Below are 20,924 nucleotides of genomic sequence, written 5' to 3'. Positions count from 1 at the left end.
TGGGAAGCATCAGGAATATCCAAGGAAGAAGTGGGTCACTGCATTTATATTCCTGGGGGTGATACATGAGACTGATAAGAAGTAGGACTGTGTGATCTTGTAGCATGTATTTGTATCGGGCTGCTTGTATTTTCACTGAATAAAGAACAACAGCTTGGAAGTCATTATTAAAAAGTCATCTTTTTTATTGAGCTAACTGTAACATTAGGCCTAACCTATGTGACATAAGCTTACTTTGCGGGGATATCAATTGATTTCACTCATGGATGATATTTAGCTAATGCTTTGTAGCTAATTTATATGACGGAGAGGAGCTAGTCATTGGATCTGGCAAAATTCCATTGTAACTTGCTCCCTTTCTGCTTGCTTTACTCGTCATGGCCAGTGTTTCATTTATGAATGGATCTTTTCACACACAGTGTTGTTTAAATTTCCTCCTGAGTAAAAAGTCACCTTAAAATCTTCCTAAGCATTTCCACAAATGGAAGAAAAAGGGAGCGCTATGGAGATGTGTGTTGCTTTCAGTAACCAGGCTTCTAATTTAAGGTATTTATATCACCTAAGTAGGTGAGATGAATCTAAATATATTGAAGTACTATTAAGCTGGAGTTAAAAACGAATAGCATCTAATCTGGGTGCACACTGATGGGAATTGTCAGGTATACAAGGAGGAATTGTCATTACAGGTCTCATGTAGAACAAGAGTCTAAATACACTAAGCAGCATTTCATTTTCTTAAAGAGGTTTTTATTCCTTCTTTCTCAAGGGAAACATCTCTCCAAACCACTTTCCAAAGGCCTGCTCCAAAGTGTACACTGGGCAGGATCTTTCCTCTGCCTATAAACCTTATCCATAGGTATTCTGGCTTTTGCAGGATATCATTAAGTTTGAAACATAGGCACCAAGGCTATTTAAATGAGTTGTTAATTAGTGAGTGCTTAAACAATAACACGTTTTCTCTAGTGTACTGTTCCAATTCTAATAACTCGTGCTCTTCCCATCTGTTTGAATCCACCTGTTATCATTATTTTAAACTTACAATGAAAAGCCTTTGATGAAGGAACCAATTTCATAGTACATGTTCATACCCGGAAACTATGATAATACTTTTTGCTGCTGTCATAAGGCACATGTTAACTATTTTCCTTTAGCGTTGATATTATAAATTGAAATTCATACCAGAAATGAGACGAGAATGCTTCAGGGCAAAGAAGACACTACATTTTTGGGGGAGGAAGAGATACTGGAAAGAAAAATACATAATATTTCCACATGACCACATGCTTTTATTAAATTAATGCTTTTAACATATATTTCACTAAATAAGACTCAGCATAATTTACACCGACAGCATGAGGTTAATTTTCCGGGTGTCTGAGCATCTTCCAGATTATATTCTTAAGTGTCCCGGATGCAGAAGCCTGCAGACATTTTTATTCTTAGTAAACATTTCTCCCAAGAAAAGTGATTTAAGACAGGGAAAACCAGTTAACCTGGGGTAATGGGAACCACTGTTCTGAGCCAGTAATATTGATCTACAGCTTGTTAATATGCTTTAATTCATCCTTGTTATATTTCTCCTTCCATTTCCCAAAATAATAACAAAAAATTTTGTTTCAAAGTTTCCAGTTGGAAATAGTTTTTGGTTTGTATTTTCTGGCATTTAAGGGCATTTAATTTTGTTTTCAAACCACAAAATGACCTGAGTGGGAGACAGTAGAACAAATGAATCAAGTATTTGTGTGCACACACTTGTGCAAGCAAGACATAAAAGTATATAAAAATACACTTTAAAGTATATGTGTGTGTCAGAGAAGGCATGCCTCAAAGGAGATCTATGTCTTTATTTGTTTTTCTATGCACAGGTATCTGGTGACATCTGTGATGTACCCACCACCCCTGGAGCCTGCAGGCTGCAGCCTCTCTCTCCTGCAGGTGGTGTGTCCTATCTGTCAGGCACAGAGTAGCTGTCCCAGTCTGAGAGACCTCTGACACCGGACACCTGTGCCATAGCCCTGGTCGACACAGCAACAGGAACCTAAGGAAGGGTTCTTTTGGCCAAATGTAGATGTCTAACACAAGCTTAATCTTTCAGCAGCGGCTGTGACCCTACCAGAAGCATGCAGCTACACTGTCCAGTGTTCTGATGTAACATATATGCCGCTCTAGATGAGATTTGGTGATCTGTGAATCAGTGAGTGAACTGCAAAGGATAGGCTTGCAGCACTTAATCAACTCTGACTGATGCTGGAGAGGTTAGGTAGCTGCATAAAAATGGAAAGTGAAATGTGTTAGACTGTTTACATTAAAGTAGGTGTAATAAAGGCAATAGGTGGTACAGCAGTCATAACCTAAATTACATCATTAAAACTAAAAACAGAATTTTACCCTAAGATACCAAACAGCCTTTCTCAAGATTCAATGGCACAGGATACCAGATAACTGAGATCCTACTTAAACTATTATCCTTTTCACTTTCCCAGCAAGAGCAAGGATGTGGAACTGCTTGAGCAAGTCCAGCAGAGAGCTACGGAGATGATCAGGGGGCTGGAGCATCTCCCTTGTGAGGAAAGGCTGAGAGACTTGGGTTTGTTCAGCCTGGAGAAGAGCAAACTGAGGGGGGATTTCATCAATACTTATAAATATCTAAAGGGTGGGTGTCAGGATGATGGGACTAGGCTCTTTTCAATATTGCCCGATGACATGACAAGGGTCAATGGGCTCAAGCTGGAAAACAGGAGGTTCCACCTCAATATGGGAAAAACCCCTTTCCTGTGTGGGTGCCAGAGCAGGGGCACAGGCTGCCCAGGGAGGCTGTGGGGTCCCTTCCCTGGAGACATTCACACCCCACCTGGACACGTTCCTGTGCCCCCTGCTCTGGGTGTGCCTGCTCAAGCAGGGGGTGGGATGGGATGATCTCCAGAGGTCCCTTCCAACCCCTGCCATTATGAGATTCTGTGATTCTGTGATATGACAACGTATACCCGCAAGATAGCACAGTCTTACATATAAACAAACAGGCACAAAGCTCATCTATGCCTGGATCCAGGGCTGTTAGAACAGTATTCACAGAAGGAAGGCAATAATCCCACATGCACATGTTCTTACAATCTGCTGTGGTGGCCAGCAGCATAGAGCTATGAGCTGCTGCCAAGTGAACTCCACACAAAGTTGTTCCTCCATGTGAATTCCAGAAAACATCCAGATCTATGTAATCAACACAAAGACATTTCAGTTTGCTATTGTAAGTCTGACCAGGAGCAACATCTTCTTAAAACATTGAACCACTACTCTTACACTCCTGACTCTATAAACAAGTGCATGCTGCTACTACTTTGCAGAAATTGAACATAAGGAGTCATGAATGAAGCCAAACCTTGCCTTTAGATTTCAAAAGGAGCTCTGAATCTCATGGCCTGCAAAAAGGTCAAATGCTGTCTCAGCCTGCCTTTCTGAGTGTTATTTCCAATCAAATTATGATCCGATTGCTTTGGAGGGGTTATTCAAGATTTTCCTATGAAATAATTGTAATAATCCTTTCCTTTATGGCAGGTGCTATCCACACACATCTACAGTATTCCTGCTCTGAAAAAAAGCATGTTTCTAGAGTGAGAAAGCTAATTATTTCATATGTTTCTAATTCTTTAATATCACTTGCAACTGATGCCACAATCACAGACTGGTCCTTTGGCAAAGTCTGATCAATGCATATTAAGCAGTATCAAAAATGTGTCTATCATTTGGCAGTAAGCATGTAATATGACATGTCATTCAGTGTCACTAGAGACTTGCCGCACGCTGATGTTCCTGCTTCAGGATCACTCTGGACCAACCACTGTTTTGCACTTCTCACTTGCAGAGACGGTTTTTTCATTTCCCTGGCAAGCCACATGGGATAAAGATGCAGTTGTACCCAGACAAATTTTTATAAGCAATTTCCGGTTAATAGTGCTGATTTCTCTAGAGATTTAAAAAACACCTAATCAGAATGAAGAACCTTTCCAGCCTCCATCAGTAACTTTCATCTGATTTTACAGAATTACCGTAATTAACCAAAGACCACAGATTCTCCTATTCCTGTCTAACCTTCAGTAGGACTGAAGATCCAAACACACAGAATATGTCCTGCCCCAAGGACTTTGCAGCCGAGATTGAGACAGCATACAGGTAGGAACAAAGAGCAAGGAGGAGTAAAGATACAGCTAACACTAGTCAGATTGAACAGATAAAGCATGTTTTGACAAGCTAAGTCGTTAAATGTACTATTCAGAGAATTATCAAGATGCATGAGCAGTAGGAGTATTTACGTGTTTGCTGTGCTAGTTAGATATGTTACAGGACTGATCTGGCATTTAAAGAAAGGTTAAACTGAACTGAAGATGCTGTAGGTGTAGTCTTGTCTGACTAAGAACTAGGTTAATTTTAGGAATAGAGGCTGTAGGAGTTACTCCAACCTGGGAGTAGTCCTGGAAGGTATTGTAACTCCTAGAAATACCTTCTGAAGTTAGAATCTGTGCCTGAACTTCTTGGCACTGGGAAATTACTACTTTTCTCAATGGGAGTGTAGTAACACCCTGAGTATCTGGGAAGCAGATCCATGCAAGCCTCCTGCCACCTTCACCCTTGTTTGGCTTGCCACTTTCTGGTTGCAGAAGTAAACTGAGAACAGGTTCTGCTCTCTGAACTGTACTTGAACCCAAAATAGGCAAAATGTGTCCTACTAGTAAGACAAAATATCACACTACTGCATTTCTCCTCCACCTTCATGTTCAAAAAAGCACCAGGAGGTGAAATCTAGTGGTACCAGAATGGTACTCACAGTGGTACCAGGGAATGAGTCCTGAAAGTGTATTCTATTGGATGGAGGTCAACTAAATTTTAGCCTGCCTTGTTCTGCCACATAAATGTGTGTCTGGGATTAAATAAAAAGGAGAATAACTTCACAGAAGTATTCCTGAATCAGTAAAATCAAGGATTGCATTAAATTAACTCTTCTGCTGAACAGGTCTAAGTTTAACTTTAAAATATGCTCTTACAGAGTGCAATAGTTCTACCAAATATTCTCCAGGTGACCACTGAATGTTTAGAGCATCATCCAACACTTTTTATAAATCACAGCTCACTCATGAAGGTAGTGCTTCCATGTGGCAGGTACTTCTTATTCATTGTAACACATTTAAAATATAAGTTTGGTTTCGTTCTTGGGAGAAGTCTTGAGAGGCGTCAATGGCCCACGACTTGCAGAGTGCTGAGCACCAACTGGCATTTGGGTCTATGCTGATTATGTTGTTACAAAAATATCAGCGATGTTACCACCCTTCATTAATTACACAGAAAGAAAAGCTGTTACTCTATTTTCCTTTGTGCATCATGGTTGTTTTGTATATAAGGTATATATTTATATCTTTTCCATGTGTGTATATATTTATCATATAAAAATGAGATAGATTTTTTCTGAAAATTATTCTTGGCACGTAACATGAAATTGTTCCCCAATTAAAACTCACACACATTTTAGGCTCTCCAAACCTACATCTGAGCAGCACTTGACATAATATTTCCAAATTATGCTTACAGCTATCTGGTACTCTACCTTTTCCTATGACTTTTATTCTCTGCTTGCCACCACCATCACCTCTATTTGTCCGTTATCTCCACAAGTTCATCTTATCTTGTAGGCCCTGGATATAAACATTTGCACATCTGTACATACACAATTACATAAATTCCCTACTATTTTTCAGGATCAAGACTGTAAATTTTTTAGGGTAGACTGTCTTAATTTATAGGACAGTGAGTGGCATTACGGGCTTCTACACATTCTTGGAGTTACTGGAAACCAGTGAAATATGTGAACAACAAAGGAAAAAATCTGAGAATATGTGGACTTTAAATGCTAGTCTCGCTTCCTCAAGAAAACTGATTATTATTGGTCACTACAGTGAGCTCTCTTGACAATTAGATGTTCTTCTCAATAAGTTTACATTGAAAAAGGAAAAATTATATGCTGATCCTATCAAAAGTAGCAGACAGTGGACTGTACCACTTAATCTTACTCCCCATGTAATCTGTGTTGAAAGTCCGACCAAGACAATACCATTGCCGCAACTCATTTTAGGTCCTGTGAACAGGCAGTTTGTGCACCATGCTGTCCTCTAATCTCAAACAAATAGCTCAGACTCAGCCTCTAGAAAGATTTTTTGGAGAGCTTAAGACTTTTTTGTCCCAGCTCAATTCTGGGTACAGGTCAGAGGAAAAAAAGTTGTAACTCACCTTTGATAGAGCTATATCTGCTGAGAAACCAGGCTACAACCTGTGATTTTGAAATCCTGTCCTTAAATTCAGAATGACCTGTATTTTATATACCAGCTACTGAAAAAACAATTACCTGGAGGAAAATTATTTTATTTTAAGCAACTCCACTTCTCTTTTTCACCCATCTAAGGGTACTAAGTTATTACTGAAATTGTTTCCTAGGTTTCTTGGAGTACTCTCCTTACACAAAAGGAAAGGTTTGCCTTCATTTCTCTCGAGGAAAGTGGTGGGGTTTTAATGAGACCAGTTCTAAACAGAAATGCTTGTGTGCCTTGTTTGAATAACAACTTATGAGAAGCTTCCAGATATGGCAGTAGATATTTGTAAAAATGAAGAAAAAAATCAATATGAATTTGATTTAAAAGTTTTTGTTCTCCTTTTCTCTCTAAGGAAAATGGTTTCTTAGCTGGAAATCATATGGGAATTGAATTAGCTAAAGTCTTATTAAATGTCTTTTTAGCCCAGTCACTTTGATAAATATTAATTATGAGACATGAAAAGACATATAGAGAATGTTTTCCAAAGAGCATAATGGGAAAAATACAAAGGTTTGTCCTTTTTTTTTTTCTTTTCTCTTCTTTGTGTGCTTGCAAAAACACAGAACACAATGAAGCTCTTTTACTTTGTACTTTGGGGTGTTAATGGTGCATTTTAAAACAGAATGTGTCATGGGACGTGTTCCAGAAAATTTTGGGCAAACAAAATGTTTGATGACTCTGGCAGAGTACTGTAGCTTCTAAGAGTCCATTCCACTTTAGAAATATTCATGATGAACACGTTGGTGGAAAAGCATGGAAAGTGCCAAAACATTTTACAAAATCTCATCTACACAGATAAGTAAAACGCCTGTCCTTTCCAGCTAAAACTTTTCAGTTTTCTGCTTATTTAATTTACCTTACCCCACTCACCGCAACATTTTACGGTAGCTCTGTAAAGTACAAAAAACAGTCATCCTTATTTTATAGATAGATGGAAATCCAGATAGACTTTCAATGAAGTGGAGTCATGTAGGAAGACTCTGCCCAATAAAGTATTTAATCCAGGACCCTCAAATTTGAAAGCAATTACCTCAGTCTCTCAATCACTCATTTTATTTCATTCCATTAAAGTCAGGGCTAGGAGATTTTGATGAAGAAAATAACCACTTTAAAAAATAAAAATCAAGATTGCCTGAGTATAATATCATAAGCTCAATAAATAATGATCCTATCCGATTCTTTATTACGAACGGAGTATCACCCAGCACTAATAACAAAAGCATCATATTCAGACTATCACCGGTTGATCATTTGATCAATTATCCAGCTTGGGGGCTTAAATTTCAGATGGTGATTTCTAATGCATCTGTTTTCATGTATCACTTAATCTCTAGAGAAGCCTAAAACTGATCTATTGCCTCCCTCTGTTTCAGGCTACAGTGTTCTACAGGTCCCTATGCATACATAACCTCCTTGGTATAAGGAGACCTGAAGAAGTGGGCAGAATTTAAGCACCTGAGCACCACTGCAATTTTGAAATGAGTAAAGAGATGTCAAAACTCCACCTAAGAGCTTGTAAGGTGTGTTCTGATTACACGTGATTTATCTGGTCAGCTTGAAGTTTCCTCCTGAGCTAGTTGCCAGTTGCAACTGAGGTGGTGCTGTGCACTTTTTGAAAACTAAGTTAGTACAAATATGATTGACTTTGTGAGCTGAATATCAGCCTCCAGACCCATACTATGAACATAAGACGGAAGCTGCCTTATAAGTGATTCAGGGTAGTGAATGGAGCATCTACACAAGGCCCCAGCTCTCCTTTGCTGGGTAGGACTGGACTGCATACACAGGATGATGTTAAGATGTGCTGGACACTCCAGCCTCCTTATGCGTTGCTGGCCTGTTTCATTCTTTGGAGGCAGTTTTGGACTAACCAGCACCTTCCTCCAGCACAGTTCTACCTATACAGACAGACACGGACCTCTTACAAACCACATGTCATTCAGATGTTACAAACCAGCCAGTCCCAAACACTGCTTGAGAAGGATGCAGAAAACCTGGATGTCTGCATACTTCTCTGCCTAAAAGAAGTAATCCTGGGCATTTCAAGAATATGCACTGATTGCTACTTGGTGGTCAGACTCAGCACTTTCAAATTGTCCATGGATTACTAGATTTTTAATTTAGTAATCATCCAGAGCAAAATGAGACACCCTCACCCCCACGTTCCCACCCCCTGGAATTATTACTGCAGGAACTCTTGGAGCTGAAAATTAATGGGGGGGGGGGGGGGGGGGGGGAACCAAACCAAACCAAACCAAACCCCAAAACAAACAAACAAAAAAACCCTCATACCTAAAAGAGTAAGCACTTTCTCTTCTGCTTAGGGGAATATCCTGGTTACTTCCAGCTCAAGTCAAGATCCTGCTTGGGTTCAGTTGTTTCTATCTAATGGGATTTTCCTGATGCTTCGGCAGCAGAGGAGGAAGGTGTCCCTTTATACCATGTCAATTGTTAGGCACCTGCCCGCAAAGGATTATCAATACCCACTTTCTAATAACTGACATCCACAGAGCAGTTTCCTTTGTTAGATCTCAAAACTGAACTAAAATTCAGGCTGTAACTAAGGGAAACGCTGGTTTCAGAAGTCTAAAAATGTTTCTAAAGATCACTAAATCATTTAGCCATTAGAACCGGTTCCAGTGTGTGTAAAGCCATTAGCAGTAACATTGCCTGTAAGTATCTGTTGCAATCAGTTTTATCCCTCTGCATGACTCAACACCCATTTTTCTTGTGTGTCCTGATTGATATTCAGACAGCAGATAGCTTTGCTAGAGATATCAAAGCAGAGAGTCTGGATTTCTAAAGATCAGGCTAGGATTTGGTTCAACCTCCTTCAAAACAAAGCCCCTTCCCCTGTGCTGTAGGTGTAATTTTTCAAGTATTATATATGCCTTGAGGTGCTTTGAAGTTAATAAATATTATTGTGTCAAATAAAATAAAATAAAATCTTCTCAGCGAGACAAAGATCAACTTCAGTACTATATAATATATGGCTTTAGCCCCTGGCAACGAGTTCTGGGAGTTAACAGTGGTTGAGAAATTTGAGTGCACAGCTGTGGGTTTGGACTACAGAGTATCTAAGCTGCAAGAGAAAATTATTTTTCAAAAATAAAGGTTTTATGAGGTGAAAGAGTTATGTAAATGGTCTTTCAAAACTTGTAAGAAGCAAAAGTTTTAATGCATGAAAACTCTTTGAAAATCAGAGGGACAATATTTTGTGTACTTGAAATTTATGACTTTTTTTTGTCCAATGAAGCATATAAAAAATGGAAAAGCTTTAATTCATAATTACATGTGATGAGTTTCCATCAAGTTCATAAGTCCTCTTTTTGCTGCCTAATGCTTTAAGGGTGAAAGCTCGCAACGTCTGCTGTCAGACCAGAACCTTGCTCAATGTGTGAAAGGAGTATTCCTAAGGAAAATAAAGCTGCTTTGGAAGTATCATGGCTCCCTGTGAAGCAACAGCTAAAAAAGGCAACACAGTTGAGCATCATCAGGAAGGGCCCTGAGAGACTGTCCTGGGTCAGCTGGGATAGAGTTAAATTTCTTCGTAGTAGCCAGTATGGGGCTGTGTTTTGGATTTTTGCTGGAAACAGTGGTGATAATGTGGAGATGTTCTGGCTGTTGCTAAGTCGCGCTTACAATGGCCAAGGACTTTTTCAGCTCCCCGTGCTCTGCCGGGTGCACAAGAAGCTGGGAGGGGACACAGTGGGACAGCTGACCCAAACTGACCAATGGGATATTTCATACGATATGACGTCATGCTCAGTATATAAGCTGGGGAAGGAGAAGGAAGGGGGGACATTGGGAGTGATGGTGGCTGTCTTCCCAAGTAGCCACTACACGTGATGGAGCCCTGCTTCCCTGGAGACGGCTGCACACCTGCCTGCCAATGGGAAGCAGTGAATGAATTCCTTGTTTTGCTTTGCTTCCGCGCGCAGCTTTTGCTTTATCTATTAAACTGTCTTCATCTCAAACCATGAGTTACCTCACTTTTACTCCTCCGATCCTCTCCCCCGTCCCACCAGGGGGGAGTGAGGTAGCGGCTGCGTGGTGCTTGGCTGCTGACTGGCGCTAAACCACAACAGAGACGAAAAGAAGGTACCGTTTGTAACTGCATAAACCCTTGGCTACCATGCAGAGCTGGAGTGACATATTAAAGACGGTACAGAGCAGAGTCACTTAAATGACAAAGGGGACAGAACCATGGCTTGGTGAGGAGAAACCAAAGAGGTTTGGACTCTTCAGTTTAAGAAGAAAGCTGAGGGAGACATGTTCGACATCCTGAAGGTGGTGTAAAAAAAAAATAAATTATAAAGAAAAGGTAAAAAATGAGTGCAGCGCTATTAATCGCCACCCACACAGTACTGCAAACACTTAGGGGGCACTTTGTGAAACTGTCTGGAAACAGATAAAAGTAGCCCTTTTTTACATAGGACTTAGTGAACTTTTGGAATCTGTTCCTACAGAAGACTGTGAGGCAGGCACTATCAGCAGGTTCAAAAATAAAACAAAGACATTAATGAACAGCAGGTCTATAAACAGTTGTTAAAGGGGACAGGCAGGGATTCCCCTTCTAATATCCTTGTTCCAGTGACTGGTGGAGAATGAAGATAATGGGCTTCATATGCTTTTCCTAAACTGTGTCTCCTACTGCCACTATCAAAGACAGGCTGATAGGCTACATGGACTATTGATTTGATAAACTTGGTTAATTCTTTTATTCTCTTTTTTCTATTGGAAATTCAGGAATTTGTCTCCTGATTCCTAAGGAGATATCCTAAGGAAAATTGAAGGACAAAGTGGTAGTTGTGGTCAGAGTCACAGGCTAGAGTAAAAGGTGTGCACTGGAGTTTGTATCCTTGCACATGTAGGAGATGTGAAGGAACCGAGAATGCCCCACCGCACCCAACAGCAACAGGGATCCAGACACAGTAAGTGTTTTTGAACAGTCAGTGAAATAGGCATGCATTTTTTTTGTGCACAGTTTTAAATGAGTAGAATAAATTACAGCAATTTAAGGAGACCCTGTACGTTCTCCTGAGAGTGCAATGAAAGAGGCAAGATATACCTACAAAGGCAAAATACTGCATTAAGAGCATTTTCCAGATAGGGGTGAGATGAAATAAATTAATCTGCTTTCCAGTTACTGTAACTATCTCAAAATGTTTTGCAGTAATGATCTACAATGCAAAATTGAAATATTAACATGCGGTATGAAAATGAACTTTTGATGGTCCTGCTATAAGGCATCATATACCACTCCTTAGGAGCCACAACATATATACTAACGAGCCAAGATTATACACAGCATATGCATGTGTAAGGGAGGGAATCCAAAAGGAAAATACTATGGCACTGCAAGTTTCCAGATACAATGTCAGGCCCCTGCATATATCACATTTCTCTCCACCAATGTATCATCCTTCTCTAACATTTAACCTAACCCAAGTATTGTTCTGTACCATTGATAACCCATGAAAGTCACAGAAATCTTATACAGGATTCAGAACAAATTCAGACACATACCTGTCTCCTAAATTTGAGGTATGTAGTAAATAGGTCTAAAGCAAATGCTTATGTTATCCAAACAGACAACAGGTAGTAAAGAAACATTGAAAATCTGTGAGAGATCTTGTCTGCCTACTGTAGGTGCCTAGTTTAGGTCAAAGCCCTTTCTGCGTGCCTGATTCTTATAACAAATTGAGAAGTGAGACACAGTGGTAGGAATTCTTCACCAGATAGTGCCTTTGCTTCCCCTGGTTCATGCCTTTCATCTGAAAATTTCCTCTGCTCCTTGATACTATGTCATTCAGCTTCAAATATTTGCTGGGCCTAGTTAGTATCCGTACCACAAGTGTGGGTTTTTTAACTGCAGTACTGCAAATTATTTTTCAAACATCAAAACTGCAATAAAATGCAGGAGTAAAACCCCATTAATTTTTGCTTCTCACCTATAATACATTCAGAATTTTGGGGGGATGAAAATTATTATATAAACTACGTAAGCATATGGCAAATGCCTCTCAGTAATACTTTGGATATTTTTCCTACAAAAAGTTTTAGATGTTCACATGTTCAAAGTTTAAATGTTTAAACTTTCAATGTTCCAATGTTACGATGTCTTCCTGAGTTTATGCAAAGATTAAAATCAGTGGGTCTTTAATTGTCTAGACCCAGGGTGGATCTTTAAAGACCCAGAGTGGATTTTTTATTGTCTTGTGAACTGTTTTGCACTATGTGTTCTTACATTGCTAAATTTCTTTTATTTTATTTTATTTTATTATGGGAAGTGGTGCAGGATGTTAAAGAAGGCTCCAAGCAAATGCTCTAAAGAGAAGATGAGAGGAAGAAAAGCAGGGGATTTCAGGAATAACAACATTTATTCTGAAAAAATATCTTTGTTTAGCATTTAAGAAAATGGAAAGCAATTCTTTCAGTCATACAATGTTATTAAGTGTTATTAAAATAGACAAAAAGCCACACACTTCATTGCTACTCTAAACTGTTCAAATAAGTATTTCACTTGTGGTGGCAATAATTTCTGTATGTGCAAATGAGAGACTAATTACTAACTTGTTAGAATTTTTTTCCTATAATATCTAGGTGTCTACTTGACTCCTCAAAATGATTTGTCAGAAATATTGCCAAATGACAATTCAAGACTATTGAGAGGCATTCAAAATTAGTGTAAAGCGAACACCACAAACAAAAGGTGAACCAAATTAATTGACTTCAGCAAAGTCCATTCTGTTTTTGTGATTCCCTCCAACAGGCATACATGTGGTTGATTGAAATCCACCTCCCTGAAGATTTGCAATACTGTGAAACATACATGTCTGAGACTTCAAAATAGGCGTTAGAGAGACTAATCGCATTTGATACAAGGTAGGAGGCACAGGAAGGGCAGAATGTTCTCCAAACCCTCTGCCATATCTGTTGTAAGTGAGCAATTAAACAAGGGCCAGGAACATTCCTGCAATGGCTTTTACAAAGTACTGGATGATCCATTTTATACTAAATTGAGGTTCAGGAGACTTATATTTAGCTAAGGTCTTCTCGCCTTCAAGAATTAAACTAAATTCTTCAAATTCACTTTGTGATTACAAAAGAATTGCTATAGTCTAACAGAGGAAGGGAAATGAAAAGATTCAGCTGAGTAGTTGCTACTTACCAGCATTATTCAAGTTTTGAGCAATTACCAAATATTGCCAAAGGGCATTCATAAACAATATTTTAAGCTCTTTAACCTAGTGGTAAAATAAAGTAACATTAAAACAAACAAACAAAAATATAAACTGTGCATAATGGAAAATACAGGTTGCTCTCCAACAAAATTTGTGACCTCTGTTTTGTTGCGTAACAAATCTTTGTACCCTGCCAATACAATGCCACAGCAGTGTATGAAACAAGGGAAACCATGAATCAAAAGAAACAGAACACATATACAGTAACTGCTATTGAAAAAGGTACCCAGTCTATAATTTTAAATATCTTTTTCAGTAACATTGCATGCTACAAGGTTAGTGCCCTAAATTCAGCATGTGTCATCAGGCATCTACCGCCTCTTGCACAGGTACTGACCATTTATTTTAAGAAAAGTCAGATGGATGCCCACATAGTCATAAAACCACTTCAGAAATATATTGTGATTTTATATCTTTATGAAAATATTTTTAACTGGAAACAGAAAGAAATAAAGCAGGGCCATGTTACATCAGTCCCTGCTCCACAAGTAAATCACAGTAGGAAAAAATCAAGTTGGATGGAGACTAAATGTTTAGCAGCAGGTGAAGGAAAAGTAAGAAGGCAAGAAAAGTTTTTTAACAGCATTCATTGAGATATAATTCTTTCTGAAATTAATTCAATTGTCATTTCAAACATGAGAACAATAACATAAATGGCTATAGAGCCTACAGCAGCCTAGCCTATACACTCTGAGATTCAGCTATCTACAAGAAGAGGGTCTATGCATTCCTGCTTCTTATTTCATTCTGTTTTCTGCTTTGTCATGCTTATTACCATGTGAGAAACATTGATTTCTTTAACAATTCCTTACCTTCAAATATTCATGCTGAATTTTAAAGAATTTTCTGGCTATTAAGCATTATAACTATTCTGTCTGGTCCTGCATAAAAAAAAGAATTGGACATCAACAACAAATAACTGGCAGAATCAGTAAGAAAATATAGAGTCTGACTTCCAGTTCTGCCTCTAGTTAGAAAACACTTCCTAATTTTTTAAACAAAAATAGTAATAATAACTAAGAATATTTGCTTATTAAGAAAAAATCCCTTACTGTTTTTGCAACCCATTTAGTGACAGAATTGTGTCGCTTCCTTATTATTCTGGAATTTATGGTTAGACTATGCGGGAATCAGCACCATACTTTACTGAAGAAAAATCTTGTCACTTGAAAGTTAAAACTGATGCTGGCAGAGAGACAATCTTTTATCCTGTTGTAGTTAGTGCTACCACAAGAACTACAATGTTGGCTGTCAAGAAACAGACATACTTAACCCAAAGTTTAAAACACAGGTTCCTTCCAGACTGTACTATAAAACCAACTGTATTGGTAAATTGGTAAATTAATAGGTGGATAAAATAGAATAATTGCTAACAATAAAGAGGGACAGACATTCTTCCGTAAATATTTCTATACTGGAAAGGAGATTTAATAATGTAGCCATGAAATGTAAAATGATTGAAACATTATTGACTCCAACCATAACTAATAGTAATATTTAACAACAATTACTAAAACGGAGGATTTTAAGATAAGCAAATCCAGATAATACTCATCTAAGACCTTAAAGCATATGACCAAAAAATTCTCTGGATCACAAATGCCAACTTTCCAATATATTCTGGAGTTCTAGAGATATTGCAGAATAAATCCATGCTTTGAAAAATTATAAGAAACTAACATTATTTTTTTATGGAAAGCTATAGATCTGCAGATACAACAGCATCCCAGAAAAAAATCATAGAATGACTAATATAAAACTCAACAAATAAGAATTAAAAGAATGCAGTACCGTTAATGCTACTCTACATTTGTAGAAAATTAAAGTATATTGGCAACATTTTGCCATGTTTACAACTTTGTGTGATGAAAATAATGAAGCTGCTGTAATAGATCTCTGTAATATGCTTGATTTGAGACTACATGACATCTTGAGTCATAAATCTTGAACAATTTAACATTCACGTATTAAATGGATTAAAAACTTGTTAAATAATAAGATTCAGAACACAGCCCTGAATCAGAATCATTGTCAACCCCTGCATTTCAAGTAGAAACCCACTGAGATTTTTTAAGTTCTTTTTGGCTCTGTATATCTTAATCTTTTTATCAGTGGCTTAGGAATAGACAAATACACAATAAAACCACACGTACAAAAGGCACTGATTTTGTTGATGAACAAATGCCTAGGGAATAGTAAATAGAGGACAGGCCATCCCTATAGCCTGTAAGGAGATCTTATGTGTTTCAAATCTAAAAACACACATCAAAGGCAAGAATATAGGCCATGATAATGCAATGGCAGATTAGTCGGAGGTGTCCCTGCTCACTGCAGGGGGTTGGACTAGATGACCTTTAAAGGTCCTTCCAACCCAAACTATTCTATGAATCTATAATTCTACAATTCCATCTTAAGCACTGTAATTTTGAAATGGCCTTAGGATGACAAAGGGCAATAAACTGAGAGTAACTTCCCAGTACAACTTTGTAACCAAAAGGATTAATATGATCCTAGGATTATAAACATGGAAATATTCTCCAGGGTAAAAAGTCCCAAACCCTATGTTTGTCAGAGTTATAACTCCTGTTGTAATTCTGTCCACAGTTCTGGTTTCCATATGTTATAAAGGATACTAAAACCCTTGGAAAGGATTCAGAAAAGAACTGATGATGGACTGGAAAATATGCATAACAGTGAAAAAATGGATGAGATCGATCTGGTTAGCTTATCATACAGACCACAAGGGAGAGACTCAATCACATGCCCTGAACACCTATAAAAGAAACAGAACTTTGACAACAGCTCTTCAGTATAGAAGGTCACCTGTAAAAGGTTACCTGTAAAATAGATAAGCTCAGAATAGAAATAAAGTACAAAATTTTAACAAGGCCAAGATTACCATAGATGTTAGGTGTTTATTGTCATTAAAAAGAATTACAACTTCAGTGTTTATTCAGTGACTTTTGAATAGAAAACATTGCTGGCATTGCATCTAGAAAGATGGGGACTGTTACTGTTAACAGCACTCTGTACCTGGGAAATGAAGTTCTCATAACAGTGTAACTTCCAGGGGTATTAATTTATGCACTCTGTGACAGCGATTTGTAGACTTCAGGGCTTGCAGAGACTCCTAGAACTGTCCCTCCCCATTCTTTACTAAAGGAATTTTTTTCCTTTTTGTGCTCTTCTATATGTAAACAGTTTGCCTTGTCATAAATACATGTCATGGTGGGAGTTTGTTACAGACCACCCAACCAGGATGAAGATGCAGGCGAATTATTCTACAAGCATCTGTGAGAAGCCTTATGATCCCTAACCCTCATCCTCAGAGGGGACTTCACTCTACTGGATATCTGCTGGAAATACAGTACAGCAGGGAGGAAACAGTCTAGGAAGTTCCTGGAGTGTGTAGAAGATAACTTCCTGACACAGTTCGTGAGGGAGACAACTAGGGGAGGAGCCCCGCTGGAGCTGTTGTTTGTGAACAGAGAAGGACCTGGGGGTGATGAGGTGGCTGGAGGCTGCCTTGGGCATAGCAATCATGAAATGCTAGATTTTTCAATTCTTGGAGAAATAAGGACGGGGACCAGCAGAACATCTCCCTTGGGCTTCCAGAGGGCAGACTTTGGCCTGTTCAGGGCACTGGTTGACAGTGATACTTGGAAGGCAGCCCTGAAGGACAAAGGGGTCCTAGAAGGCTGGGCTTCCTTCAAGAAGGAAATCTTAAAGGCACAGGATCAGGCTGTCCCCACATGCTGAAAGAGAAGCCAGTGGGGAAGACAACTGGTCTGGCTGAACAGAGAGTTTTGGCTGGAACTCAGAGGGAAAAGGAGAGTTCATGACTTTGGAAGAAGGGGCAGGCAACTCAGGAGGACTACAAAGGTGTAGTGAGGTTATGCAGGGAGAAAATTAGAAGGCCCAAACCCAGCTAGAGCTTAATCTGGCTACTGCCATAAAGGGCAATAAAAAAAGTACTTCTATAAATACATTAGCAGCAAATGGAGGCATAAGGAGGATCTCCAGCCTTTATTATCTCTCTTATGAGGAATGGCTGAGACATCTGGATTTTTTTAGCCTAGGGAAGAGAAGACTGAGGGGGGATTTCATCAATACTTATAAATATCTAAAGGGTGGGTTTCAGGACTATGGGACTAGGCTCTTTTCAATATTGCCCAACGACAGGACAAGGGGCAACAGGCTCAAGCTGGAACACGGGAAGTTCCACCTCAATATGGGAAAAACTCCTTCCCTGTGCGGGTGCCAGAGCAGGGGCACAGGCTGCCCAGGGAGGCTGTGGGGTCCCTTCCCTGGAGACATTCAAAATCTGCCTGGATGCGTTCCTGTGCCCCCTGCTCTGGGTGTGCCTGCTCCAGCAGGGGGGTTGGACAGGATGATCTCCAGAGGGCCCTTCCAACCCCGCCAGTCTGGGATTCTGTGATCCTGTGATTCTGTGATTAGATTAGACAGGATTCTGTGATCCTGTGATTAGATGTGGGAGGAAACATACCGACAAAGGATTAGGAAAAGGCTGAGGTACTTAATGCATTCTTTGCCTCAGTCTTTAATAGTAAGACCAGTCATTCCGTGGGTACCCGGCCCCCCTGAGCTGGAAGACAGGAACAGGGAGCAGAATGGAGCTCGCATAATCCCAGGGGAAATGGTTAGCAACCTGCTACACAACCTAGACACACACAAGTCAATGGGGCTGGATTAGAACCACCTGTGAATACTGAAGGAACTGTCAGAAGTGCTCACAAAGCCACTTTCCAGCATTTATCAGCGGTCCTGGCTACCCAGGAAGGTCTCAGATGACTAGAGATTGGCAAACGTTACACCTATCTACAAGACGGGCCAGAGGGAAGATCCAGGGAACTACAAGCCTGTCAGCCTGATCTCGGTGCCAGGGAAGCTTATGGATCAGATCATCTTGAATGCCATCACGTGGCACGTACAGGACAACCAAGTGATCAGGCCCATTCACCATTGGTTTATGAAAAGCAGGTTCTGTTTGACTAACAAGATGTCCTTCTATGTCCTGCTTAGTAAATGAGGGAAAGGCTGTGAATGTTGTCTACCTAGACTTTGGTAAAGTCTTTGACACCATTTCCCACAACATTCATCTGGGAAAACTAGCTGTTCGTGGCTTTGAAGTTAATATTCTTTGCTGGGTTAACAATTGTCTAGATGGCCAGGCCCAAGGAGTGGTGATGAATGGATTTAAATCCAGTTGGTGGCCGGTCACAAGTGGTGTCTCCCAGGGCTCAGTATGAGGGACAGTTCTGTTCAATATCTTTATCCAAAATCTGAACGGACCGAGTGCACCCTCAGTAAGTTTGCAGTTCTGCAGGCTGAGGGTAGGAAGGCTTTACAGAGGGATCTAGACAGGCTGGATCAATGGCCTGAGGCCAGCTCTATGGGGTTCAACAAAGCTAAGTGCTGCATCCTGCACTTGGGTCACAACAACCCCAGGCAACACTAATGGTTTGGGGACGAATGGCTGGAAACTGGTACGGTGCGAAAGGTCCTGGGGGTGCTGTCTGACAGCTGGCTGAACATGAGCCGGCAGTGCCCAGGGGGCCAAGGAGGCCACCAGCCCCCGGGCTTGTGTCAGCAAAAGTGTGGCCAGCTGGATTACAGAAGCCATCGTCCCCCTGTACTTGATACTGGTGAGGCCACACCTTCAATACTTTGTTCAGTTTTGGGCCTCTCAGGACAAGAAGGACATTGAGGTGCTGGAGCGTGTCCAGAGAAGGGCGACGGAGCTGGGGACCCTTTGCCAGCTGGAGAACAAGTGTACTGGGGAGTGGCTCAGGGAACCAGGGGTGTTTAGCCTGGAGAAAAGGAGTCTGAGGGGAGACCTTATTGTTCTCTACAGCTAGCTGAAAGAAGGTTGTAGCAAGGTAGCAGTCTCTTCTCCCAAGTAACTTGTTACAGGATGAGAGGAAATGGCCTGAGGCTGTGTCAGGGAAGGCTTAGACTGGGTATTAGGAAATATTACTTCACTGAAAGGGTTGTCAAGCATTGAAACAAGTTCCCCAGGGAAGTGGTTGATTCACCATCCCTGGAGGTGTTTAAAAGTCATTTGCATGTGGTGCTTATGGACATGGTTTAGTGGTGAACTGGCAGTGTTAGGTTAATGGTTGGGTTCAATGATCTTAGAGGTCTTTTCCAACCTATGCAATTCTGTGTATTCTGTGTATTCTGTGTGCTATACACAAAGTTGCTCAGCCATGCTTAACTGTCCTAAACTAGGACATGCTTTCCTGTCTGTTACCCTTATGATTTTTGCAGAATTTATCAGTATGATCAAATGAAGTAATTCTGAGGAAAATTGCCACTCCCACAACTCACTGACTCTGAGGCTTTTACAAGGTGCTGGTATATATAGAGCGGGACAATTTGGCAAACCCAGACATGCAAAATATTATATATATTTAAAAAAAAAAATCTTCTATTTTAATTCATACAACTTCATGTAAATTACCAGAATATCTAATACTATCAAGTGTACCAGACAGACTATATCAGAAAGTAAGTATCGATCATTTCTACTTGGATAGTAAGGTTTGTTTTCTGATGTTTACTCAAGATAAACTAAATTTGTAGGGTATTCCATTTTTGTACAAGGTAAAGTCTGTTCTGGTCATTATTTTGCTTTCAGTCTTCTGGCAAACGGATCCAGCAGAACTGCAGATTAGAAAGTCATTTCCAGTTAATTCCAGCTCCCTGATATTCAAAAGATGGAATATGAATATAACGCCTGTCAGAAGAAAGACACTGATGGCCAACATCAAGTCAAATCCTTTAGAATACTGAATCCAGGAAAATATTTTTGCATAAAATACTATCAAGAAAAAGTGTAAGAACAGGTATATGTCAAAACATCTAACATGTTACCCTACCAGTCAGATTCATCTGCTTGAACCAGCAATATACTGTACTCATCTACTGCATCCACCATGAAAGTAATCTGCATCAGAGATTGAAAATTGAGGACAAAGGTTCTTGAGCTTCTTTCCAGTCTTTCTACATGTACAGACAGATCTGCCTTTTGTTCTTCTCCCAGATTATAATGGAATAATATATTTAATTTCATGACCTCATACAGCTGAAAACAAATCCAAAGCCCTAATGAATAAAAACTGCGTAGCACGTCTTGATTAAACTTGGCCGCTACAGAAGTCTGTTCCTTTCTATATAAAATGGTTTTCAAACTCATCCTTGGGGCAGCAAACCTGCTGATACCCTCAAAACTTGTAGGAATTCTCAACTGCCCAAAAATTCTGCTCTAATTACAGTAAGGTTAAACCTGAACATTTAAAAG

Source organism: Phalacrocorax carbo, chromosome 1 (genome assembly GCF_963921805.1).
Source record: "Phalacrocorax carbo chromosome 1, bPhaCar2.1, whole genome shotgun sequence".
Classification (NCBI taxonomy): domain Eukaryota; kingdom Metazoa; phylum Chordata; class Aves; order Suliformes; family Phalacrocoracidae; genus Phalacrocorax; species Phalacrocorax carbo.
Note: the sequence above shows the minus strand (reverse complement) of the source record.